Source organism: Mus pahari, chromosome 14, assembly GCF_900095145.1.
Source record: "Mus pahari chromosome 14, PAHARI_EIJ_v1.1, whole genome shotgun sequence".
Classification (NCBI taxonomy): Eukaryota; Metazoa; Chordata; class Mammalia; order Rodentia; family Muridae; genus Mus; species Mus pahari.
Genome location: NC_034603.1, coordinates 5,939,533 through 5,967,249, shown reverse-complemented (window position 1 = coordinate 5,967,249; position 27,717 = coordinate 5,939,533). Strand labels below are relative to the sequence as shown.

Genomic DNA, 27,717 nt, shown 5'->3' with positions numbered 1-27,717 from the left:
GGGTGTGCAGAACACATACTCATTTCCTCTGGTCCGTTTCTCCTAGAGGGGAAGTTCAATTGCCTTCTCCATAGTACTCAAGTGTGTTCCTTAGACCTAAGCTCAAAATCTGGCAAGGGTGTAGAAATGCTACCAAGCAACCTATAAGGCTTGCTCCCAAGCAGGCAAAGAAAAAGGTACAGAAATTATGAGCATACTGAGACAGAGGCAAAGTGATCCCCTTCCAAGTCATGGTCACTCTGAGTCACTGTCACCGGTCACTATGTCTGCATTTATACAAACTTTCCAAGCAGGAAAATGCTACATTTTTCCCCAAAATATTTCGTTTATTTTCATGTTAGAAAAAAAAATAGCGTGTGATTTATTAGTCCATTTAAAACCCATTAAAGATCTACTTGCTTTGATTAAATGGCACCATTTTAAAGGTTAATCAGTGTCATTTTTTATATTTAAAACTTAAAGGTATGGTGCTTCTCCCATTCTGAAAATTACTATAAAAGAGCAGGGTAAGAAACAGTCATTGAAATGCATGCTTAGGAAAGTGTGAGATAAACATGCGTGAATCATTTACTGGTCATATCCTATGGGTCAGTAAGCTACTAATAATATACATTTTTCTTACTTCCAACAACTACAAGGTCAATGCGAGTGTCCCATTCACAGTTTCCTCCATGATTTTCCACTGTGAGCTGGCTGAAGCTGGTTTCTTTTGCTTGCAATTCTATTTCTGCAAATCTGTGCATGTTGCTATCTCTCTTCTACCAAACAATTTTAAACAGCTTGGCCAAATAGTGTTTGTATTTGTGCATGCTCTATTTTTGTTTTTGTTAATATTTGTGCCTTCTTAACTTTTACGTGATATCTAATGTGAGAATGTATTTTTGTAATTGAAAGGGCAAACTGATGGGAAGAGAGAGGAGGATTGTATGCTCGGAGTTATGTCCAGCTACGTAGAGAATTGGGGGTGGTTTGGGATACATGAGGCGTTCTTTTCAAAAGAGAGAAGAATAAAATAAGCTAAACAGTACAATTTATAGCTATCCATTGTCTATTGTGCCCATTTGAATATCCTGCAAGCATTTTAACTCATCTTCCAGTATGTGTGACCATTGTCCTTTTGAAATACAAAAGCATCCAATATAGGGAGACCCCATACTTTCTTGTTTACTTTGTAAATTAATAATGATAGCGAAAGGTCTACATTCGTTCACAGAAGGAAAAAACAAGCAGACTTAAAATATATGTATGTTAATTATGATCTGGCATTCCAAAACAATCTGTAAGGGAGCTTCATGAATTCATTAGGTAACCATAGAAAGAGGTTTGCTTGGGTTCCCCAGAGAGTCTGCCCTTCACCCTAAGTCTATTTAGAAGATGACATTTCTCCACTTGTCTAAGTAGCCTACAATTTCTTTGTTACTTTTTGTAATCATTAAATATGAAAACTGATTATAGAATCATTTTGAGATCATTTGCTTTTTGCTTTTCTAAAACAACTTTTTTCAAAGGCTTTATCATTGATAACTAACTTATCTATGCCTCATCACCAGAGAAAGAACAAAGACCTCTACCAAGACCGACCAGATAGCTTGCTCTTTTTGTATAAAACATATTGGAGAAGCAACACCATTTTGATGGTGCTATGCTTGGTGACTTTGCCACAGAGAGAAGAATGCAAAAAGAGATTTAGAAAAAAAAAATTAGAAGAATTTAATCTGTACTCATGAATAATTATTTGGCTATGATTCCCTTGTTTACTAAGTAATTATGGCTTTAAAATCTGTTTGGGTTGGCATTTAGCATTTCTTCATCCAAGGGAATCATAACATTGATGGAATATCTATCAGTCCATTCTTATGAGCTAAAGTAATTAAAAAAATCTTTATTATTCTCTGTATGATAGTAACCTATAATAAATTTGGAATGAGTTGTTCAAATCTTGACTATCAAAGCAATGTCTTGCTTCTCTACATAAAGGATGGAGGATTTGAAGAATTTTTATAAGACTTTAATAAACTCCTAATTTCAGAGTCATTTCATACTGGAAAGAACGTATACTAGAGATTTAGCTACATTGTCCAACATGTTGCTAACCACAAGATTATGCAGAGCGTTGCCATGTTATGTAGGCCTAGAGAACATAACTTAGTTACATAATACAAGAGAACAACACTTTACATATGTGACATGAGTTAAGATGCCATGCCATTTCGTCCTGATTTGGTCAGGAAATCTTTCACTTTAAATATGTGCTGTGCCTCACTATTCCATCCAACCAGCACAATTATAAAATTATCACTTCTAAGCAAAGTGGCATTTTCTGTTACATTTTGCCTTGAGTCGATGCCTAAATTAGACTTGATACTACAATGAAATAACTTTTAGAAATCCGAGGAATGGAATCTCAGAATGAGATGTCTGACAACTTGAGTGATTTTTTTTCCCCAATGAATATGGTTTTGATTTGTTTTCCTATAAAAATATCAATGCATCTGCTTCACATGTCAAGTGGGATGGTGGAACACAGATAGTGCTTCTGGAAGTCCTGGGAAGACAGTGTACTTTTCTGTTGTTTAAGAAGCACAATGTTGAAAGTACAGAATTACATGGTAACTGTTGACCTTGTAATTACACTGTAAGTACCTGTAGTGACAAGATAAATGCATGGTTATTTCAGTCTTTTAAGCTATAGGGCTACCATGTGACCCTAACAATGTAAGCTACATAGTAATTTATTTGTAGAGTAAATAGTGCTTAGCCATAAGTAATACACACCCATATGTGTAGCTGTTGCACAGAACCATAGAAATTAGGCTGATCGGTGCCTAGCAGGCATCTTTATTAACTGACATATGAGTCTCATGTATGAACATGCTTGGGGCATTAGGAGCTGTCTGTCACTACCTTTTCTTTTAAATGTCTGGTTCCCACATAGTGTTATGAGTGACTTAATAATTACTTTTCATTAGAATAATATGTGCTCAGGTTTCCTAGCTGGGAGTCCTCTTGCCCTTATAGGATAATTTTGCCTTAGAAGGCCACAGAGAGAGTAACTATATATACATTAAACTGTATTTATTTCAGTAAGGCATTAAGTGGAAATCAGTGTATAAATTTGTAGTGGGAAGTTGGAAAGAATTTCTTTAAATACAATTTTTAATGTAAAAAAATGGTCAATATTAACACTTATTGGGTGATTATTAAGCTCTAGGATTTATGATGATAATTACTCCAATCTTGCTGTATCTTCTCAAATGTGGATTTCAAAATACAGTTCCTTTAGTGACAACTTGATTTTTTTTTTAATGAAGAAGTGGTGCAGAGTCAAGTAATTTATCCCTTCAAAAATATTATTTTTGCATTCTCTCCAATGTGTCAGACACTGCCCTGGGGGGAGAGGCTGTGGGGTATGACTATTGCTTTCCTGTGGGAGGTACTGGGCAATCCCCTTCAATCTCTTCAGTCAAGAGTACTCTGCCCAGCATAGAGTGGGACTAAACTAAAGTTACCTAGTAAGGAGGACACAGGAGGAATGCTGACAGATGTGTTTCTTGGGGAGGCGACAGGGTGTGAAGAGGCCTAGGGATAAAAGACATAATGGGAGCAAGAATCCATGCCTGCTAGCTGCTAAATTTTGATCTGTGCCAACACAAGATAGGTAGTTACAATTTTTTGAACACCTTTGTGGTGGTATAGGGCATAAGATAGTTGGCCAGATATGGGGGTCTCCCAAAACCAACTAACCATCTAACTATAAAAATTACTAAGAGATTTATGAGTCCTACCTGAGACACAGAATGGCAAGCAGGTTGTAGCTTGAGGTAACACGATGAGCCACAGAAGGCAAAGACTTGCTGCTTGTGAGGAATGGTAGCAGCGCGTTTTCAAGGAAAAGGAGGGATTGTAGGGTGAACACGCATTGTCAGGATACGCAACTAAAGAATCTCGAGTAACAGGCTAAAATGTAGTGGTCTCAGAATGGTTCGGAGAAATGATGGGTGTGGATATGGATGGCAGAATAAGTTTTAGCATGGCTGAGTAACTTCTCTTGAGATTCACGCTAATATTCCTTGGTTGATAAGGCTCTCAGGGAGCCTTTTCAACAGGGCTTCTAATCTGAAAAAGAGTATTCATGAGAAGCCCAGGCTTTTTAAGGTGTTCACCAAGCCAAGTGTAGTCAGGCTGAAGTTATCAGTAGAACAGAGCTGCATACCTACTGGCACTACATCATGCAAATAGTGAAAACTTTAAGTTTACACTCCCCCCAAAAGTTTCAAGGTATATTGTAAATAATAGTAAAACAACATAGGACCTAGAAAGGTGTTGAGGTTGAGACCAGTGTAGAAGTCTAGGAAACAGATTCATAAGCTCAATATTCTACCTTCAGACATCTGAGGCAATTCCCATAGTATGCCTGCATGGAATGTTCAAGAATGATCATTGTCTCTACCTATTAATTTGGTGCCAGATTCTACTGTAAACATAAGGAAGATAGAACAGTTGTACCAAGGGAAACAGAAGTGGTGCCAAAGATTAGCAGTGAAGCTTCTAATTGGATCAGCACTTTATTATTTTTTTTACTTTAATATCATATGCAAAAGTGATATTAAGTCTTATAGGAGGAAGTTTGACAGCCTAAAAGTGATGTCAACTCATGAGACATACTGTAATCTCTCTATAAGCACCAAATCTTTTACTGAAGAACCCATTGGTATTGTTCCCCCTGTGGGTTTTCTATTGATTCACTTCCTAATCCTTAACAGTGCAGTTTTAAAGTGGTGTGTTTGTCCTGTTGAGAAAAGTTTGCTATTGAATTTTGCTATGAGAGAGAGAGAGAGAGAGAGAGAGAGAGAGAGAGAGAGAGAGAGAGAGAGAGAATAACTATTTAAAGGGCTTATGTAAAGCTAAATTGAGATTTTTTTCCTTAGCATATCAGTTTTTATGATCAAGGAGAAAAGCAAAGAAAAAAATTGCAAAAGGCAAACTTTTGTTTGGATTCGAATGTCATCTTTGCCCGTACCACGTTTATTTTTATTTCTTCTCTGACAAGGAGTGCTAACTTTCCAGGAAAACTCAACCTCTTTCAGGGAAGAGCCAAGACAAATGATTTATTTCAAAGGTGTGATTTTCCTTGAGGCTGTAATCTTATTTGGAATAAATGGTGTGTTGGAGAAAGATAATTTTAAAAATTCCCAGTTGCCGTGTAGTATATAATTCTCTATGAGAACTTCAGTCTAAAGCTCAGTAAAGCACAGGCTGGTATGAAAACCTTTTCATTGTGAAGAATCCTATGTGACCCATAAGGGAAGCTATTTAAAAAGTCCATGGGACAGATTTTCAGTCACCCAGGGAAGGTCATCAAATATAGATTTCCTTGAAAACATTTGCATTGACACTTTCTTAAATCAGTGTACAGGGGACTAAGGGACAGTAAGTCAGCTTTCTCTGCTCCTATAAAGAAAAGGCTTCTCTATTAGAGTATACTCCCCCCCCCCAAATTAGTGGGGGAATTGCTATTCTTCAACATAATCATGGATACTCATCAAGTAATTGAATTTTCTGATTTCAGTTCATGTTCGTCACCTGTGGCAGATCAACTATAATCGTATTCATTTTAGCTCCTGAATCTACTAAAACATGAATAGATTCCTTTATTTCCCTAATAGTTGACTTAGTTCCTAAGTTCCTAGTTCATAGCATTAAAACTATTTCTTCCTCACTAACCAGCTATGTTGATGTTGTTATAATATAAACTGAGAACACAAAGCTTATATTGTAAGCCAACACATGAGTTTTCTGACAATTTGTACCTAAGCAAGTATTTCCTTCTCTGATATTTTTAGAGATGAAATTCATAATCATGTTCATAATTTTTTAAATTTCACAGAAATCTTATTGACTAGATCATTTCAGTTTATTGCCCTTCATTTAGAATTACTCAGAGCCTCCTCCTCCAGAGTTGACACCTTCTAAAATGCCCACAGAACTATGAAGACAGGTCGGCTAGATAAGGGCACAGTCTATGCAAACATGAAGACCTGAGTTTGAATTTCTAGCATCCTTTTCAAAAATGAGGCATGGACACATGTGCCATCAGCTTAGGCGTTGTAAGGCAGAGACAGGCAGGTACTGAGAGCTTCTTGGATAACAAGCTGCAGGTCCAGGGAGTAATACCATCTCAAGGAAATAGAGGAGAGGTTGAACAAGACTTTGAATTCAAACACCACATATGCATGTACATGCATGTAACACACACATAACCCCAACCCACACAAACACAAATAAACTGTCCAGGTTGCAATATCCCAAGTTGTGTTCTGCACATATTATTTTGTGCACTTGCTGTCTTACCCCAATGTCAGGACTCACATCAAGCCTTTTACTTTATTATCCATGTTTCAGACTGATCCTTTCAGTAAGAGTCTCTGTTTTCTCTTGTTTCTACCCCAGTGAATTTGTGAGGGTTTAAGATTGATTTGCATGTTACTTTTGACAAAGACAAGAAACAGGTTCACCAGCATGCATTGATTTTGTGATAGTCTTCATTTTTGTAAACATATGGCATGAGGATATATTAACTATGAACTAGCCCTGATTTCCTAGCAAGAGGGTATATTAACTATGAACTAACCCTACTTTTCTAACAGCTTCTTGCTAAGGAGCTTACCTGCCACACGTCCTCTGCAGAGCTGACATGGCCTCTCCTGCACAGTCAGCACCCCAGTGGCATTTGGATGTTGGTGACATGAATAGATAGGTTGAAATTATAGAGCAGGTGTTTGCATGTACTGATTGAGTGATCACACCCCTTCACCCCTGAATACATTTAACTTGGTAGTTCCATTTATCCTGCTTTTAGCCCTAACACATTATGTGTAAAGAACTTGGCAGTGCCTACCCAGAACCACTTCCTCCAGGAACCTCTCCTGTTGGGTTAGAATTACCAATTTTTCCAACCATTGAACACAGCACATTCTTTGTTTAGCTTGCATGCTAAGGCCTCATTGTTTTGAAAGCTTGTATAACCAATCATTGGTATTCTCAGGCCTTCATTTTAAAGCAGTTATGTTTATTAATAAAAGTAATTATTTAGAGCAGGTTAAGCTTTTATTTAGCTTGAGATGGATTCTACTCATTCATTGATTTGCAGATATTAAGCTACTCTTCATTCCTGGAAAGATCTCATAAAGTCCTTAAGTTGGTCTGCTAATACTTCAAGGGGGGGGGGGCGTTGCACCTGTTTGTGTGGGTGGCTTCCTTTTAAACAAGGTCTCCTGCATGTGTGACAGGTGCTGTGTCTCAAAACCAAGCCAGATCCTCCTTCTCATAATTTTTGGGGTTTGGTTATCAGGATAATGCTGGCCTAAAAATACAAGCCATCTCTTCTGTGTTTATATTGCTAAAGAGATTGTGGTGACCAAGCACATCCCACCCTATGATTGGTGGAATTTGCCAGTGAACATGTAATTAGTTAGTCACTTAACCTCTTAATTGAACACAGGCTATTTCAAATTCCTTCTTTCTTACCTTTTGAGTTTTGATATATTGTCTTTAGGGGAAATGATTCATCTGGGTTATCAGACTGTCTGGATTTTGTGTATCTGTACTTTTTGTCTTTTTAGTTTCAAATTGTCTATAGAGATGTTCCAACTTTTCTTTCTGATATTAGCAATTTGTACCGAATCTTTCCAATCCTTTTTCTTCATTATTAAAGCCCCAGTCTAATTGATTTTAATGATTATTTTAGTAAAAGGACAACTTTTATTTTTCTGAGTTTCTCTTTTGATAATCATCCCATTTGCAATGTCCTGTCTTCACATTTTTCTGCTGATTTTGAACTAATCCATTCTTCTCTCTCACTGATTTCCCAAAACAGATTGCATGATTAACTCTCATCTCTCCTAACATAAACAGTCAGTGTTTTGTATTTCACTTGAAGTCCAGATTTCGCTAGATCCCATAAACTGAAATTTTAGAATTTTCTGGCCAACATTCTACTACTAATTTCCAGTTTCATTTTTTCTGTTCTGAGTGAAAGGATTGGTGATTTCTATTGCCTTAATTTGGTTCAGGTGTGTTTCAAGGTCCAGCATGCAGGCTGTCCAAGGAAATATTCCACCAAGGCATAAGAAAAATGTGTAAACCACTTTCATTGCATGAAGCAGTTTGTTGATACCATTCAGATCAGCTGGTCAATGTGCTGTTGAACTCAACTATGGATTCACTGACTTTTCTCTTTACTGGTTCTCCATTTTGGGTGTAATCTGATGGTCGCTTCTAACTGGTGTATTTAGACCTTTGACTTTTATTTATTTTTTTTGTTTGTTTGGATATTTATTTACATTTCAAATGTTTTCCCCTTTCCAGGTCTCCCCTTCAGGAGCCCCCTATCCTATCCTCCCTCGCCCTGCCTCTATGGTGGTGCTCCCCGACCTATCCACTCTCATCTTCCCGCCCTGACATTCCACTACACTGGGACATTGAAACCCTCAGGCCCAAGGGCCTCTCCCCCCACTGATATACAACAAGGCCATTTTCTGCCACATACGTAGCCAGAGCCATGGGTTGCTCCATGTGTATTCTTTGGTTGATGGACTATCCCAGGAGCTCCGGGGGGGGGGGGGGGGGGGGGGGTATGGCAGGTTGACACTGTTGCTCCCTCCATGGGGCCGCAAACTCCCTCAGCTCCTTCAGTCACTTCTCCAACTCCTCCATTGGGGACTTTTAAGATGATTACTGGTGATATGGGGAACCACCCTTCCTGCTATCTTCTCATTGACATCCTGGTCTCCATTCTCTCTCCACTTCGAAGGTTTAACTGAACATTTTATATGATTTCTTTCATCTCCATTTAAATTCCACTTTCTTCTCAAGTGGCTGCCCTGAACATAAAGTACGAATTTACAATTAACCGAAGTTCACTTTAAGTAACACTGCTCTGCATACACCTTATTAAAAAATGCAAACAAAATACCCCAGTAGTTAAATAAAATATCCTATGTGTATCAACATACATCTGAGTATAGCTGCATGAATGCTCAGTGTTAAATCAATGAAGAATAAGAAATACAATGTTGTATGTTTACCCCTTCCTCGTTGCTACACTGATGTGTCCTTATGTAGGCTGCCTGCTGACCAATGTCCTCTTACTTCTCAGGTGAATTTATGTTAGAATTTCTTACAAGTCACTTTCTGGGGGACGGCAGGGGAAGGGCATCAATTTTGTTTATCTGATGAACTCTTCATTTCTTTTTGACTTTGATGGATAATTTCACAGTGTGGAGAGCTCTAAGTTGGTGGGTTTCTTTCTCACAAAGCTTTATAGCTTAATCTCCTTCATTGTTGCTGGATGGTGTGCTGGTTAGTTCTTTGTCAATTTAACAGAATTTTAGGTCACTTGAGAGGAAGTTTCAACAATAGATGAAATGCCTTTATTAGTTTGGCCAGTAGGCTAGTTCATATGGCATTTTCTTGATTGGCGATTGATATGGGAAATCCTAACCCTGAGGAATATAAGAAAGTGGGCTGAGCATCCATAGGACAGTAAGTAAGTAAGCCATAGTCTTTTGTTCAGTTCCTGCCTCCAGATTTCCACCTTGAGTTCCTGCCTTACTTCCTCTTAACCCAGAATCATGCACTTTAAACTGAAATTAGTACTTTCCTCCCCAAGTTACCATCACTCAAGGTGGGTTTTTTGTTTTGCTTTTTGTTTGTTTTAACTCAACAGTCGAAAACACACTTGGACAGATGAAATTTTGAAGTCATGTTACATTGGCTATAAGTCTTACCTTGCACTTTGAACATAGCTATAAAAAAATTCTCTGGCTTTGTTCAATATTATTTATTCCTTGTTTGTTTGTTTGTTTGTTTGTTTGGGTTTTGGCGCTGACGAATGGCACTAGAGCTACTGCATTTGAAGTCCTGCATTATGGAGCAACAGGACAGCCCCAAATTTTAAAATAGGTCACCTTTTTGCTCTGATATCTGAATGTGGTATGCCTGAATGTATGTCTTAACTTTTATTGATTTCTATTCATCCTCAGTGTTGTTCTCTAAGCTTCCAAGAAGTTTGGTGTCTATTATTGATACATGGCAATTCTTGGTCACAATTTCTTCAAATGATCTCAGACCCTTCTGGCAGACAGGACACATGTGTTAGAGCTTTATTATTAGCTGCATAGGTCTTAAACTTCTATTCCAATTAGGGGCTCAGGTACTTTCCTTCCCATTGACTTTCTCGTTTCTCTTACATGATAATAGATCTCATTTCTTTTACATTCTTTTCTTAGTTTTGAGTCTTTCTGCTTATATTACCCACCCACAGTGTTTAGGAATGCTAGCCAGATCATTCCAACATCTTGCAACTATTATGATACCTTGTATGTCTTTGGTTTAAAGACTGGCATGATATCCTGGATAAACAAAACTGATGTAGCTGGCCTTTTATTAAAAGCTGTGGGGAGTAGGAGAAAGTAGTCAATAGTAGAAAAGTTAGTCTTGTATATTTGGACTCAAACTTGATCTTGGTTCTTGGGGACTCTTTCCTGTCATGCTGGAGGGGACTTCTTTCTTCATGTGAAAAAGTATAGGGAACTGGAGTGGGTGTTTCTTTTCCCACAGGTGGATCAGCTTCTGATAAACTACCCAGAGGTAGGACTTTGGATAAATGGTTCTCTTGAGGGCAGATCTTGCTCACCTGCTCCTCTGGTATGTTTCGAAGTGCTTCTCTTATTCAGTCCCCTGGCAGATGTCCTGGGTAGTTTACTTTGTTAAGAATTGGCAGACATGAAATAAAATTCTGTGGCTGTTCCCACTTGGGTGCCCCTGAAGTTGCTAAGGCTTGGAGCTGTTTAAATCTGGCCAGAAGTTCATCTGTTGCCCCTCAAGGATTCTAACCTCAGCACTCCTTTCTCGGAGATTCCAGCTCCACTGAGTCTAGATATTCTGTATTTACCCATCTCTAAATTGTTCAGGGACAGTGCATTGCCTCCTGGCTTCACATTACTCATCTATAAAATGTTGGTGCTTTTTTGGCTCACTCCATCTTTTACATCTATATTCAGAAAAAGAGAACCCATCTAAAAAGTTTATGAAGCCCGTGACTGATGGAGGACCTGTCTCTAAGTATCTCTAAGCAGATACTTAGAACAACCGCAGTGTGTCCGTGCCATTTTTTTTTTTTTTTTTGATTTTCACATGACTTACCCCCAAATTTTAAGACATAGGTCAACCAAACAATAAGAATAATAAAGTTTACACTCATACTTTGGTCTTCTTCTGAGAGTTATATGGATGCTTTGACACAAAAATAAAACATCAAGAGATACTTTTGTGATTGAAACTTAAGGTGTGAGCTGTTTGAGTATATGTAAAATAAAATAACACCATAGTATAGATGAAAGAAATTGTATAAATAACCTAGGAACTGACCAGTTGTTTAATTCATTTTCCATTCTGAGAGTCTGTCTGCAAACAGCTATCAAATAGTACAAATAGTACAAAATATGACCTTTTAAGCTATAGTAATTGAAATTCATTAACAGAAACAAATATTTAAAGAGTTATTGGCATTAAGTATGCCCTGTCCTTAAGGACTCTGTAGTATCTTTTTTTTTTTTTTTTTTTTTTTTTTCTAGATCACTTAAAACCATGTAATTTTGTAGACCACAATTTAACCCAAAGAAACCAGAGGATATTTTAACTACACAAATGATAGGTAAAAACTTCTCCCTAAACTGTGACTGCTAAGTTATTTGAGCCCAATTGCATAATAAACAATATTCTTAAAGAATTTTCTAGCCTTCAGGCATTGTGCAGTTTTTCAATAGTACAGTCAGGGTATTGTGAACTCAGAAAGTTTGCACGCATCTGGCTTAGAGCATCATCTAAATATGCGTGCATGGTAGTTAAGAAATCAAGGTTGGAATTCTGCCATTACTAATAAAACATAAAATAATAGGAAAAATAGATCTCATTTGAAGAATGTAGTAGAAAATTGAGAGTAAGTGTTTTCAAATATGTTGATTATAAAACCATCTCATTACAGATGCTCGTTGGAATCCATAGTGTACTTTTTAACAGAAAGAAGATTAATTAAGCATGGTAATGTCCCTCCAACCTTGCACCTCCTTACACCATTATGTAAGTCATGGCACTCAGTGCTAGACTGAATGGCACTAAACGTTCCCATGTTGACTTTTTTTGCTATACTGCAAGGGCATAGTAAAAAGTATACGTTATAGTAAATAGTATGAACAGTGTCTACATATATAAACATGTGTGCATACATATTTTATGACATGAAGAAATTCAGAGTTGGAATTAACAGTACTTACATGTGAGATTTTATAATGATGCCTTTCATGCAAGAATCCAAAAAGGGTTGGGGGTCATTGAAATGTCAGGCTTATTTTTCTCATAAGCTAACAGAATATTTTTCAAAGAAATGTACTTATCTGGCAATTTTGTCAATGAAATTATCATAGCCAAGTGTTGTGGAAGTATCTAAAATCATATAGTAAATTATTAAATGTTTTTTACTATTGTTTTTTATGAATAGTATACTTTTACTACCTTGACTTTAGAATTAGTGCCCATCAGAGCTATCTGATAGAAAAATAATTCTAGTAAACCTAGAATGTCTAGGACAAATACAAATATAACTTATATTGCATACTTAAAAGTTTTATTAGCCACAATCAAAATTTTATAAAGCATAAAATATTTTTAAAATTATTAAAATAAATATGCTTATTTCAACATGCCAAGAGAGAAATTATCAATAAAATAAACTAAATCCTGTTATTCCCAGCAGAATAGGTTATCCTACCACCATTTCCTATGACCCCAACACCCCCCAGTGTACTGTGTGTGTGTGTGTGTGTGTGTGTGTGTGTGTGGTTTGTATGTATGACACAGTATTTGTGGCAGGAATGACGTAGCTATATTCACCGAGTTGAAGCTGAGAACATGATACAGGCCAAGGCAACAGAATCCTGGCTCATATTCAGCTACCAACACCCTGAACTGGGGCTATTCCTTTAGACTGGTTGATGGATACTTAACACAATTTACAACTGACAAAGACAGTTTCACAGATGTTGTTATTTGGCCTCCTCCTTTTCAGTGGAAGCATTTCAGTCAGTTCTATGCCCAGGCATTGGTGAAGCATTCTTGAGCAAGTGTGGGACACAGAGGGAAGCAGTCTGAATACCCATGACAGTTTTATCACATTGAGGCAATTGATTATCACATCGACGGAAGTGAGAAATCGTAATAAAACTAAGAGGAAAGAATAAACTATGTTGTTTTAAAAGGATTCTCCATTCTTCTGGAGGCAGGTGACTTTGCACATGTCCTACTGGTGAAGCAAATACAAACTGAATTTTTGTGTTAAATGTGTTTACTTTTGCACCAAAACCAGTAGCACAGGTACTGTGTTTCAATTAAAAAGCGCCCTGGAGCAAAACTGTGTTACAGTCAGGGGTAGAGGCACTGTATCATTATCTCGTAGGCACAGCAGTGGAGATAATGAACAGTTAAGGAGACTGGACAATGGAAGTTGAAGTATGACTTGTCATGAGAGTGTCAATAGAATCCTAGCTTACTTTCCGTTAGTAGATGCTACGAAATTGCAGGGCTGTGCTGAACAACCAGGGACAAGGCAGAAATAAAAGTGGCTCTGTGACACTTAGTATTTTAAAGCCTGATTTAGTATTTGTCATTGTTACCAACGCCTTAAAGCAGGGATTTCAATGTTTAATTCTTATTCTGTCCATGGGTCAATTGGTTTCTCTTCTGTTACATTGACAAATCCTTTTGGCATTTCTTCCCCACTTTGTAGATATTTTGTTTTGTTACTATTATTCTTCGGTGTGGAGTATAAGATTTGAATAAGATTTGGATTTCTGTCCCTTTTGAGAGATAATGAAGGTGTTTTATAAATTCCAGGAGCATCAACAGGAGATTGGGAGTTTAGATAAAAATGAATTGCTACTGGACTGAGCTGAAATGCTGGTCCCCAGTAGATAAAACCTGGACACTAGCACAGCCAAAAGGAAATATAGAACATTCGGGGTGATTTTCAAGTGAGAAACTTGCTAAACTGTTATCCATGAACATACACTGAGAAACGTCCATGTCTATTTAGAGATAAAATTAACGAGTTGTACTACAGACCAAATGTCCTTCATCTGAAACGCTTGGGGGCACAGGATATATTTTATTTTTCATTTTGCAATATTTTGAAAATACAGGAGATAATTTGTGGATGAAACCCAAGCCTAAACGTGTGGTTTATTTATTCTTCACCTATACCACACACACAAAACGTAAATGTTAATTTTGTATCATTTTGCTAACTGCATGTTGGGAAGTTTCCTACTGTAATGTCTGTGCTTCTGATGCTACATTACTGAGAAACGTTCTGATGTAGGAACAGTTTGGATTTCAGAATAGAGGTGTACAGAAACTATAATGGCCATTGATTCATTAGTTTATTTTCAACATGTCCAGTGAGTAATCACTTAATGCAGGGTATTTCTTCTTAATCCTCAAAGTTGATGAACAATGTAGGAGCGGTGTGTGCTCAGGTGTAGAGAGACGGACAAAAGATTCCGTTTTCTCTCTTTTATTTGCTGCTGCTGTTAATCAATGAATAGTGTAGTTTCACAAAGCAAGCTGTGGGATGAAGAACATGGGGTCACCATGGTAGAGTGGAGGGGTCAAGGACTCTGATCATGAGAAAATGCTTCCAGCCCCAAACAGAAAGTCAAAGTTGATCTGAATGGAAAGGAGTCTTAATAGGGCACTCGTTCTAGCTTCCTTCATGCTATAATACACAATATTCTGTCCTGAAGATCTCGTAGGAGCCCCTATAGGACATAGAAGTTGGGAAGGTTAGTGGTTAGCCCAGTGGTTTCTTCCTTTCCATCGCCAGCCGGAAACAGTTGAAATCCCTGTAAAGTATTTGCCAAGTCTTTTTCATTCCCTTTAGGCCTTTCTGTGTAATAACCTTGGGCACCTCCTGTATGCATGCTCTTATCAGCTCTCTAGAAATAAACTCATGCCTTGCTTATTTCCTGTAAGCTACATGCCTAGCACCAGGCAGTAAGTAGGCATAGACAAGAATCAGAGAAAAAAATAACCAGGCTATCCCTCCCCCAAGCCTTGCTGCTAAGTTGTGATCTTACTTAGAAACAGTACCCAGACCTGACAGATCAAAGTTTTAAAATTGGTCACAAAATCATTAAAACACATAGTCCTCACTCTTGGGAACATTTGCTCCATAAGACCCAGGCTTGGAGATGTTGAATTCCTAACTTCAGTCATATCAAAGTTCTTGGGCTTGAAGAAAGCTGGGTCCCGAAAGGGACATAGGTTTTTGTTGCTATTTTTCTTGTTTTGTTTTGTTTTGGTTTTCTCCTCATGTCTTCCTTGACTTTATCTAGTTGTATACTAATTATTGATGTATTTTAACTAAACATAGAGGCCACAATTATTCTTACTGTGCTTACCATGTAAGAGACAATGTCAAGGTAAGTTTTGTGCCCCAAACTCAAATTCAGAAGCAGATTGTGCTGTGAAAGTGCCTTTCCTTTAGAGATATATTAATTTCTGCTCTGTCTGGGCTAGTCTCCACTCTGACAATGAATCAGTTCTAATAACAGTCATAGAGTTATGCACATCAAAACATATTTAATAGCTTATGTGTTCATACACTGAAAGCTTTGCATACTTAGAATTTTAGATTAGAATTCAACTTTTTTTTCCCTATTAAATGCCAGCCGGGCATGTTGCATTAATGACCATGGTTATGTTTGAATGTAAATCGGGACATCTGGCAATATCAGGAGATCAAACGTTGGGAGTCTGCATGATGACTCTCATCTGTTTGTCACCCAGCAGGTGTAATGGATAGCAGGCATGTGGGCTCTTTGCCCAAGTTAATGTACAGACCTAACCTATAGAGGAGAGACATCTCTTCTGCAGCTTTGAAGAATCACAGCTCAGGATATGTGCGCGGGGGGTGGGGGTGGGGGTGGATGGGGGGAGGGGCAAGAGAGGGCAGGGCAGGGGGAGTGGATAGTTTCCAAAGGCACCAGTCCTTCAGTTAAAAAGAAATAAATAAATCTCCGTTTTCTAGCCTACGGGCATTTTCCTTGTCCCATTTCAACAAACTTCCACAGCCCAATTTGTTATTCAAAAATTTATGGAAAATGTATGTTAAAGTGAAAAGGGTACATTGTGCAGAAAAGGGAAGCAGCTTGTAAGCATATCATTATGCACGAGCCGTGGGGCCCGCAGATGGCTCTTCTACTCAGAACTGAGAGGAGTGCCAAAAGCTCAACTCTAAATACATTTAAATCACATATCTTTACTTAAAAATGGAGTATTTGGAAGGAAAAGCAGATGATATTTAAGTACACAAGTGGTATTCTTTTGTTCCTCATATAATAGAGCCCTTTACAGAAGTCGTTGCCTTCTGAGTATGCAGTAAGCCTTTGATTCCTTGAATTCCCCAGCGGATTTAGTCTCAGTGCACGGCTCATTCCTAATAGGATTAGCCATCGAGGTAGCACCTTGCTGTAGAAAAGCTCTTGAGTATCCTTGCAGTGATTGAAAATTAAGGGATTTGTTGTGATTACTGTGTTCAATGGAAAAAGCAAACCTTTGTTTTGTACATTAGAAATAGTAACAAAAAAATTATCATGACATATGGGCTTCTTATTTTAATTGAAAATAAATTTAGTTCTTAGACTGTGCCAATCTGTTAATTAATTAGAGGGAGGTAGCAAAAGCGATGGAGGCATTTGTTTACTGCTTAATATAATGATTTTTCTGGAAATATTTTTTTTTTAATGTCAGCATGCCGGTTTCTTGGTTCAAGCATGGTTATATTTACTCTGAATAGAGAATTTATATTTTGAAGGGTGCAGTTCACACTGGTGAGACTAACACAGTAAATAGTCAGGTTCATTTGTTGCTTCTTCCTTAGAATCAAATTTACATGACTTCTTTCAGTGCTTTGTGAGAGTGGAGTGTTAACTCTGAAATTAGTTTTGAATGGCTCTTTCCTAATTTTTATTGATGCCTTTAATTCTGATGGCAAAACCTTTAAAATATGTACTTGTTTGTATTTAAAAATTTTAAAGATAACCTTTTATTTTCATATTCTAACAGCTTGATCAGCTTAATGGTTACAGCTTTAGAAAGTATGAGAGTTTAATTATATCCATATAGCATTTGGGATATGGGATCTTCACTTTTCAAAATACTGCAAATACATGAAAAAAATTCTTTTCAGATTTCTCAGCCCCATCCTCCACCCTTTTTTTCCTGAAATATTTTACATAAATCCTTTCCAGTTCTAATAGTCTGATTTGAATCAGTGTGCATGAGGGAGAGAGAGAGATGTGTGGCATGCATGTCCGTATGCAAACACATGCGTGTGTGGGGAAGGAGTAGGGGAGAAATTAATTATATTTTAAAGAGACACACTTTTCTTTTTGCCCCTGCTAACTGCAAGTAAAATATGATAATTGTGAAAAATGCGTTGATAAGTAAAGTCTCCTGGGAGTTTGTGTTCATGTGCAGATGGGAATCACATACACTTATTAGTAAATTGTTCATTTCAAAGTATTTGCTGATAGAGCCAATATATGTGCTTCGGAGGTCTGTGTTGATAAACTGGACAGTACCACTGATCCTATTAATCTTTGTGTGAAAAATTCTATAATTTCTTCCTGTGGAATTTATTATAGAATAGCCCTTACCACAGTCTGCTTAGAAAACAAATTATTAGTAAACTAAAAGATGTATTCTTATTTGGTACTTCTCCTCCTCCTCCTCCTCCTCCTCCTCCTCCTCCTTCTCCTCCTCTTCTTCCTCCTCTCCTTTTTCTTCTTCTTTCTCCTCCTCCCCCTCCTTTTCCTCCTCCTTATTATTATTATCATTATTAAACTTTCCTAGCATCCTATTAGATGCTAAAGTGAGTCTTTAAGGTTCATCCATCCTGCCATGCTTTCACACAGGCCAATAGCTTTTCGATATACCATAGCAGGTAGCCTACTAACTTTGTCCCTTTCCTAACCCACTAGAATTGCCCTTTAAGTGGTGGGAATGCGTACTGTAACAGTGAGTCAGTGTAAGGAACAACTAGAAGCTCCTAGAAGAGATAAAGTGAGTGATGTTTGATTAAATTATCCATTTGTGTACATAGTGTAAATACGAAAATTACTCTCTTAAATAATCCAGTGATAGGCAAAAGATACCATACATAAGAGTCAGCATCTTCATGGAATTAAAATTTTTTTTCATTTCCTAGTTTCCCATCTGTCCTCATTAAAAAAATTTGACCATTTCATACATCTCTGTTTGATGAAATAAAAATCATTTTTATTAGTCCCTCAATAGCAAGTGAGATGTTCCAGAATGTTCTGATGCAAATCATCTTCTGGCAAATTCACTTTATTCTTGTTAATGATTTCAAATTTCAAATTTTCTGAAAATGGTTCATGTGCAGCTTTCAAAGTGAAGGAAATGATGGTAAAAGATGCAGCATCTCTGGTGAGGCCTACAGGCCCCTTCTACTTATATTGACTTATACTTCATAAAATATAGTTTGTGTTCTTAAGTTATTTGGTGAAGAAAAATAGCCCTTGTATGATCTAATAGTCATCTAATATCACTTTAGGCCTCCATAAGAGTACTATTTTATATACTTTAGCCAAAACAAATGAACATCCACTCTCTATGAATTAATTATAATTAGCAACTGATTTAATGTTTTCTTTTGCATTTCTTTTCTATGTATCCCCGTGAAACAAACATTATTCTAGGCATGCAGTACACAATTATTAGTTCAAGTTGAAGTGATTCTGTATAAAATTGGCCTCATATTTATTCATTCAGAAAATGAGCAGAGAGAGAGTGCATATTTTATACAACTCCAGTAATTTCAGTATCAGATAACCCTTAAGCAAAATAAAATTTGACCCTTTCAAAATTGCTTAATGAATTGGTATTACACAGAATATCTTTTAAAACTTCTGTAGAATTTTTTCCCCTTTTCCCTGAAGCCTTTGAACATAAGCTTTGGATCACAGACCCTGCATTTAAATGTTGAAAATATGATTGTGTTTTGATTGCTTTTGGTACGTCTTTATGATAGAAGCCATGCATTCTAAGAAAAACTGTGCCAGCACTCGACAGATTATTGTAGATGCCTCCATGTGAGGCGGTGAGTTAAATTAACTGAAATGCTATCTTAAGGAACAACAAATAAAAATTCCATGATTTCATATGGCAAGGATGCATCTTATCCAGTTGGGAGTGGGCTTGCAGGGAATAAACCTAATTATTTTGAGACTCCAGTTACTGTTGTTTTCAGTGTACTCTAAGCATCCCTTGCCGACTGCAACCTGTGTATCCATAACTTGTTCGCAGTATTGGTCAAAGGAGGAGCCCTTCACTAATCCTTAACGTGCATATGATAATTCGCTAATGTGTTTGTCACAAATTCATAGTCCAACAGACACAGAAACCACCTGCAGGAGCTTCGGGATTTGAAAGCTATCCTCTGGCCTCTCTTCTCCTAAGATACAGCTTAGCTAGCTTGGGGACATGATTGCATTTCAAACGGGATTTGTAATGAGGCTACAGTCTTGTTCTACTGTACAAGATTGGCCAGTGGAAGCTAATAACCCTGAGTTGACAAACGCAACAGTAGGCTTTGCCCTGCTCATTGGCCACACTTTTCTCACGATTAAGGAAGTAGCTTTAGCGGAAAGCAAAGTTGTCGTCTTGATTGTCTGTCTGTTATTTATAGAGCCACCGTGTGTTTCAGATGGTTGATATTTATTAGCTTCAGCCTCACTATTTGGACACACTTGTGATGGCCCTTTGTGATTTCTGTAGTTTGACAGTAACATTTCAGGACTGGGCTTAAGGCTTAAACTTTTACTCACTAACCTGGGCATTCTAGGAAACCCTTAAACACTCTGAGAACCTGGCTGTAAGAATGCAGATTTCATGAAAACACAGCCAGTGTTCTTTACTCAGCACCTGTGTAGGGAAGGACTGGCTCAGGGAATCATACATTTTGTTTAATTTTTTTTTTCCTATTAGGGTACATGAAAAGTAGTGAGAAGAAAACTGCTAAAGTTCACTGTCTGAATGTATTTCATGCCAGGGAAAATACCAAACTGCATCTCTTCATTGTGCAATTGAAACAAAATGTTACTGTCTTATTTATTTTAAATTGTGAAATTAGGTATGTGTTTCAACGCATTCAGACAGAGTGGCCAGGTGTTTAGTGTTCCACAGATATATACTGTTGAAGGTTACTGTGTTACAAAGCATGGACCAAGAAATGAGGTTCTGCCAGATGCATAAGCACCAATCACTATGTGCTTGTCAAATAATTGAGTGAACTATAACAGTTGAAAAGTTGCAGTCTATCTGGACTAATTTCATTTTGAAAAATTATTTTACATCGAGTCTAAATATCTCACTATAAAATATTCTGTTAGGTAACAAAAAAACTATGTGTTGGTTTGTTTCCTTTTCTTTTTAACTTAGGATATTTTGTTTTGAATAGAGTTGTAGTTCTCAAATAGTTCCATGGATGATATAAGACAAAATGGTCTGAGTATGTTATGGGAGTCATTCCTTGGTACTTTCTGTTTCATTTTCTTCTATGGTGTGCAATGAAACTCTTATGCTCATATTTTTATGTCTGTGAAATCTTTATTTTTATTCATTAGAAAGAAGTCAATTAATTTGCATTCACTAATCTCCCATTCCTCACATTGTAATACCAATCTCTTTATATCTGAAGGGAAAATTGTTAATACTTCTTTTAAGCCTATAAACTTAATTCCCATTAAGGGAACTGGTAGTTTGAATGAAGATAACAATATCTTGCAAGTTTTATTCCTATTGTTTGGCTTTTTATAGGCTTGTCTTTATCATTTCCTTTTGTGGCATTCATGTAAAATATGTAGTCTGGCATGCTCTTAGTTTTCTAAATTTCTGTAACTTATATATTTAATGAATGGCAGAAAAATCAATAAAAATTTGCAAATCAAGACATGCTCAAATTATTCCCCTAAAGCCAACAATGTTTAATTATTTTAAATTGCTTATTTTACAAGATTTTTTTAAAACAGGGTATTTCAGTTTTTTAATTTTCTTACAAATATTAAATAAAACATTGAAATAATTTGATTGAGTTTGAAACGGTCCTAACTTAACTGCCATCAATAAACCAGAAAATACATTTCTGCTAGAGAAAAAGCTTTAGAATAAAGATCAATGGATGACATTGACCTATTTGTGCACTGTTTTGTTTATGCCTGATGCATTTATGAAGAGAGCTATAGAAAATGCTCAGCAAAGGCTGAGGAGCAGTTATCACTGAATACAATGGTTCTGTTGTTATTGCTGGTTTTGCTTCCTCTTACTGAACCATTTATGTTGTTTTAGGATACTAGAAAAGAATTTTTAAAATAAGTTTGAAAATGTGGACATCAGATCACATTATTGTCACATAGGTTCTCATGAAGGAAACCAAACAGAAATTTGTTTCAGAAAAGCTAAGATTCAATTAGATTCAATTTCTTTCTTTCTTTCTTTCTTTCTTTCTTTCTTTCTTTCTTTCTTTCTTTCTTTCTTTCTTTCTTTCTTTCTTTTTTTTTTCGAGACAGGGTTTCTCTATGTAGCCCTGGCTGTCCTGGAACTCACTCTGTAGACCAGGCTGGCCTTGAACTCAGAAATCTGCCTGCCTCTGCCTCCCGAATGCTGGGATTAAAGGCGTGTGCCACCACGCCTGGCTTAAGATTCAATTTCTTATTACTTAATTTATAATGTTTTTCATATTAGTTCACATATGAGTTCTAAGTGATAAATCTTTCTTGATTTCTCTCTGTTTCTCTCCATCCTTCCCTGTCTCTCTCCCTTCCTCTTTCCCTTTCTCTCTTCTCCTATAATTGCCCTGGGTGCTGCACAGCTCAGTATATAGCAACACTTAAGCTTCAGATCTTCCCAAGTCCTGGGGTGACAGACCTGTTTGGCTTTATCTGACATAACTTACTATGGATGGAAAACTAGTGAATAATGGCCTTCTTTGACTGTACTGTCTCAGCATGTGCCATTGTTATTGAATATTTGATTAATAACATTTAATGTTCAAAAGAACCTTTTTAAAATTTTATTTTAGTTTTTGTATTTGTTTTTGTTTTTTGTTTTGTTTTTTTTTTTAAGTCAGGGTTTCTCTGTGTAGCATTGGCTGTTCTGGAACTCACTCTGTAGACCAGGCTGGACTCAAACTCAGAAATTTGCCTGCCTCTGCCTCCCAAGTGCCAGGATTAAAGACTTGAACCATCACACCCAGCTCCTTTATTTATTTATTTATTTATTTATTTAGGGATTGAAATATGTTACTATGTCATGTAATAAAATAGGAGATGATTTTAACAGTGCAGAAAACAGGACACTTTTAGAGAATTGTATTTCACTGGTAACAAGAAGCAATAATGACAGTTTATCTTTACGGTATGGCTGCCACATTACAGTAAGTCTGTTACTCGGGTGCTTTTATCTCTGCTTACCTTGCCCAGAGGATTATCTCATAACTGCTAGGCATGTTGGTCTGTTGATACGCCCAAGCAGTTGAACTGGGGCCTGGACCCTTGGCCATCTCAGTGTGTTCTGTATAGTGTGTGCATGAACCTGAGCGTTTATCTCACCCCCTAGAAGATTACTTTTACTTTTATACTTAACACTACAATCCATAACAAAACAATAACCTTTCTCTAGTCCCTAAAATTGGGTTGTCTTACTATATAAAGTGTTTTTGTTACATATACTTTTTCCCTCTCAGAGATAGGGTCTTGCTATGAAGCTGAAGATAGATTCCACTAATCACTTCCTGCCCCCCATCACTCCTGTGCTGGTCTTAGAGATGTTCACCATCAACTCTGAGGATTCTAAACTCATGTTTAGAACAAATTGGTAAGCTAGCTGAAACAAATATGTGGCTCAACTGTAGCTCCCCAGTGAGGATGAGAGATTTGTCCATTTCTTCAGAGCCATTGAGTAGGGAGGGAAAGAGCCGCATATTCTTCTACCTACTAACATTCTGATTTGCAGTATTAACTAGCAAAGTAATGGGTTTCTTTTGTTGTTGTTGTTGTTGTTGTTGTTGTTGTTGTTGTTGTTGTTGTTTTTAAGCAGAAGGTTTTGCCGTAGTTTCCCACTATCGATCTGAAGCTGGTCTCAGTTCACGATCATCCTGTTTGTCTCAGCCTCCAGTGTTCTGGGATTACAGGCATGCCTTCCTGTGCCTGGTTCACAGTAAATTTTCATGCAGCCCAATGTTGACTCTTCTTGAAAATTATCCTCGCAATTTTATTTTGTAATAAAATTGTTAAGTTATGGCTCTTAATAGCATTAAAAACTAATATTCATGAGAGATTAAAGGATCAGAATGGTTCAAGTGAGTAAACAGACTTGCTTATAGGGACACCTAATTATTACAAGATAGGATATAATTAAGTGCTAAAGTTGTGTGGTACCAAGACAGTAAAGGCTACAGAGTGTTTAAGGAGGAAATCAAAGGACCATATTGTTCTGCCAGGCAGGGATGGCCAAATTGAATTTTGAAAAATCAAACAAAAATTGAAACAAGACAGATTCACACATGGGTTATAATTTCATCGACCTTTGCAGTTTGTCTTTTAAAGGCACACAGCTTTTATTAGACACTTCTATCCTTGTGGACTCCTTGTACTTACGTCCCAAATGCACTGACATTTGGATGGTAGGTTAGTAAGGAAGGAAGGGATGGTACTTAACCCTTCATTGGGCTTATCATGTAGCCCAAGGCATTTGCTCTCTCTACTACTCAATTTTATGTGATGAGTGTTTTGATCCCAAAATACAGAGGAGGCTGAGGATCCATAGGTCCCTGGATCTTGACCTTCAGCCTTGTTTCTCAATAAGACACACAGTAGCAGACCATCTAGAAGTTTACCTTCTGTATTCCCCAGTGTAGTTGGAGAGGGATCTTTCTAAAAGATTGCCATGCTGTCACTCAAATTGTTGATCTCGATTTTGACTGTTTCAGGAGAAGCTAAGACTTTGCAGAGTTGTTAAGTTGTAAGATGAAATAAACCACTTGTCAATATGAAGGTTGAACCTAAGCCTGTACTTTGTTAGAAAAAGGCAACTATTTTCAGATATTTTCCGGTGACCACATTATATATTTCAGTGTTTACATCATAAACAACATCACCATGAAGAGGACCACCATACCACTGTAGTTTAAAACAAATTAGTGAACTATTTACAAAATAGTGAGAGTGCTAGTTAGTTTTTGTCAAATTGAAGCAAACTAACTTCATGTGGAAAGAGGAAACCTCAATTAAGAAAGTTACCTCTTTCTGAGTGGCTTTTAGGCAAGTCTATGGTACAATTTCTTGATTGATGCGTAAGGGCCCCACCCACTATGGGTGCTGCCATAATCTGGGCTGGTATTCCTGGGATGTACAAGGGAGCAAAGTGTGCAAGCTGTTGGGAGTAATCCAGTAAGCAGCATTCCTTCCTGACCTCTGCATCAATTCATGCTTCCAATTCTCTGCCTTGAGTTTTGAGGTCTCTTAATAACTGACTATGAACAGGATGTGTAATCAAATAAACTCATTCCTCCTTAGATCTTTTTGGTCATGCTGCATATCACAACAGCAGAAAGCAAACAAGGGCAGTGAGCCTAACCATAGCAACTACACCAATTATTGTTATTTTCTAACATTTTTTTAAAGTTTCTCCATTGAAAACTATTCCGAGTTAGACTTATTTCATCTAATGGCCAGTTTCAACTTTCTCGCATTTTGGATACAAGCCATTTGCTTTCCTGATTCGCCTGTGCACTGGTTTAAATCTTACCTACTTTCTCCCTTATTCTAACAGTTACACCTGCTCTTTACTGCTGAAACCCACCACTGGAACTTGCTCTGCTTCTTGGGTTGGCCAGTGAGCATTCCTGGAAACACAGCTGAGTTCTACATCAGACATCCACCCACTTGGTGAGTGACATTATAGCTACAGCTTTGTTTTCTTCTGCTTGGTTTGTACTTGCATTGTTGACCAAAATATGTTCATAGTGTGTTTGGGCAAATATGCACAAGAAAACAGGTGTTTTCTTTGTTATTGTTTGTTTGCTATCTTCTTTGTCCTATGCACGAGCTAATTTGTTTTGATATTTCTTTCTCTCTCTCTCTCAAACCTTCTCTTATCGTTTTTCCACTTAAAGGATTTTACAATTCCACACACTTCACATGCACCTAATTTCTACCTGGAAAGATTGCCTAGAGACAACCCCTGGTCCATATTCTACCAAATATTTTGTCCACTCCACATTTATTTGACATGCAAAAATGGGAATGCAGGGAGATGATTGTGACTAGCTGGACAAGATCGCTTTATTTTGTAGGGTGGAATGGCTTTTGGATGAAAAAGCTTGGCTCCCTTGATTGGTTTAATGTGAATCTGCACAGGCTTTATACAGCAAGCCAAGAGGAATTCATTGAGTTTCCTTAGGTTCCTAATTAAATCCTCTGATCTTTTATTGCCCTGGACTGTCATTCTCAATATGTTGCTCTCCATCATCTTGCTCCTCATATCTTGCTTTCCTATGCCATTCTTCCTAGGTATTCCTATAACAATCTTCTGCTTTAGTGGTTTCTTTTACACTTATTCATTTATTGTTATTGATTTTATCTATGCTTTTGAGGACCAAATCTGGAATCTGGCACATAGTCGGAAAAATGCTCTACCAGTGAGCCAGTGAGTTTCTTTGTTTCTATAGATCGTGGTTTTTCTCTTTTCATAAGTCAAAGCCTACCAAATAGCTCATTTGGGGATAGAATACCTACAGGGTTCCATGGGGAAAGTTTTAACATATTATGCAATTCTCACTTGGAGAAAGGGAGTCTCCTTTAACCAAACTATTGTTTCCTGACTAATTTGAGTCATGTGACTACAGATAGGGGTTTTGTGACTGTAGTTAGTTATAAAAGATGATTTTAAAAGTAGCTATTAGACAAATGAAATAAGTCTTTTTTTTTTTTCTAAATTAAATCCTTTTCTTTTTCCTTGGTAACGAGGCAGGGAATGAACATGCCTTAAGCTCGAAGCTAAGGATAGGAACACCCCAACAAAAATGTGTTCCTCAAAGTCTGCGACTTAGTAAGTGTGACCAAAGCGGTTCAGAAGGCAAGTATGGAAATTATGGGATGCTGAGTGGAATTCTCACAGAAGCTGCAGCTACACTGGTGTTGCAATGAGTGGCATGAGCTTGTCCTTCCACACCTAGTTAGAGATAAACAAATGTGAAGTGTAGCCAGCAAATCTATCTCCTTTCACTGCCCAGGGAACCGAAGTCCAGGCATTTTGTCAACATTTTGTCATCTCCCCTTCTATCAGGGCTGAATGACCACATCGCTCCACCTCTTTGTCTTTTCTCCTGTGTGTGTACAACTTGAGCAGGCATTTTCTAGTTAAGTAGTTAACAGTTCTGTCTAGACCTTAACTGTGTTTTCATTCCGAGAAAGATTACCAGTTGAACAAACAGCACTCTGCATAAATTAAACTTTCTCTGAAGCGTGGTTTTCTCATTTTGGAGGTGAGATTCCAATTGGTTGTTCCAGCCTGAACTGGTCAGCAGGCCCCTCTGACTTAGATGTGGGATTCTCCAGGCTCTGTTATCCCCTTCTCCTCTGTGTATCCTCTACATCACCTCTGTGTGGAAGACTCAAGTGTCTATTTTGCTTTAGTTGTTAAGGACTATAATCAAGTGCTTAGGAAATCAATTAAACATGTTAAGTTGTCAATTTTGGAAGGAATGAGAGTGAGTGCGTATGGTAAAACAGACCTGGGACTCTGGCATATTCTATACTAACCCATCTGTCTTCCCTCGGCAAATAACCGACCACAAAGCAACATAGTTAGAGAAAGGGAGCTTTGTGGGGCAAAACCTGGAATAATGGGGAGCGAGCATTTCTGCTGATGCTAGGGTCCCCTTGACCTTGTCCAGTCTGACAGTCATCTGCTGCTCTGCTCTCTGTTGCTGTCATTTGAATCTTGTCATGTAAGCAAGTCATCTGGCTTTCTAGCAAACAGTGCAGGGTGGTTTTGTGATATATGGAGGCTGAAGGAGGAGGCAAAGCTTATTGAAGACAATGAGTAATAGCCTGGGGGTCTGGGAAGGAACAGAAATGGTTCCAGTGTTTGAGACACTCCCTGGGTATTAAAAGCCAACTTCAGAATTTCTAGCTAAGGATACGAAAGTCCAAAACTCATTGCTGAGGTTCAGAGATGCTGGTTAGCAAGCTGCCTAGCACAGGTTTGCCAATTCCTTACGCTTCCTTACTGTATTTTGATGCCGTGTTATCATTTAATTATAGTAATATTTTAATCATTTATTGCTGAAACTAAAACTCTTAGACTTTGGCTATTTTGCAGGCCAGTGAGTGGGGCAGGCCCTGGCTTACAGAAAACTATTATTCACTTATGGAAAATGTTCTCTGTGCAGTATGATGTGATTTTTTTTTTTTTTTGGAATAATGTTGAACCTGTTTTCAAGATGCCTACCCACTGTGTAAACGGCTCCAAAGGCTTCTGCCTTCCACGACTGATTTAGCCTGTCACTTTCAGCCC

At 37.5% G+C, this 27,717-nt stretch overlaps 1 protein-coding gene across 5 annotated transcripts in view; it reads left to right on the top strand.

Annotated features, from left to right (window-relative positions):
• Positions 1 to 27,717, top strand: part of Tenm2 (teneurin transmembrane protein 2) — a 1,236,531-nt gene that overhangs the window by 62,603 nt on the left and 1,146,211 nt on the right. For all 5 annotated transcript variants that reach the window (XM_029545825.1, XM_029545821.1, XM_029545820.1 and 2 more), the window contains exon 2: positions 24,970 to 25,085. The gene's annotated coding sequence lies outside the window, so the exon portion shown is untranslated. The remainder of the gene's footprint in view (positions 1 to 24,969; positions 25,086 to 27,717) is intronic.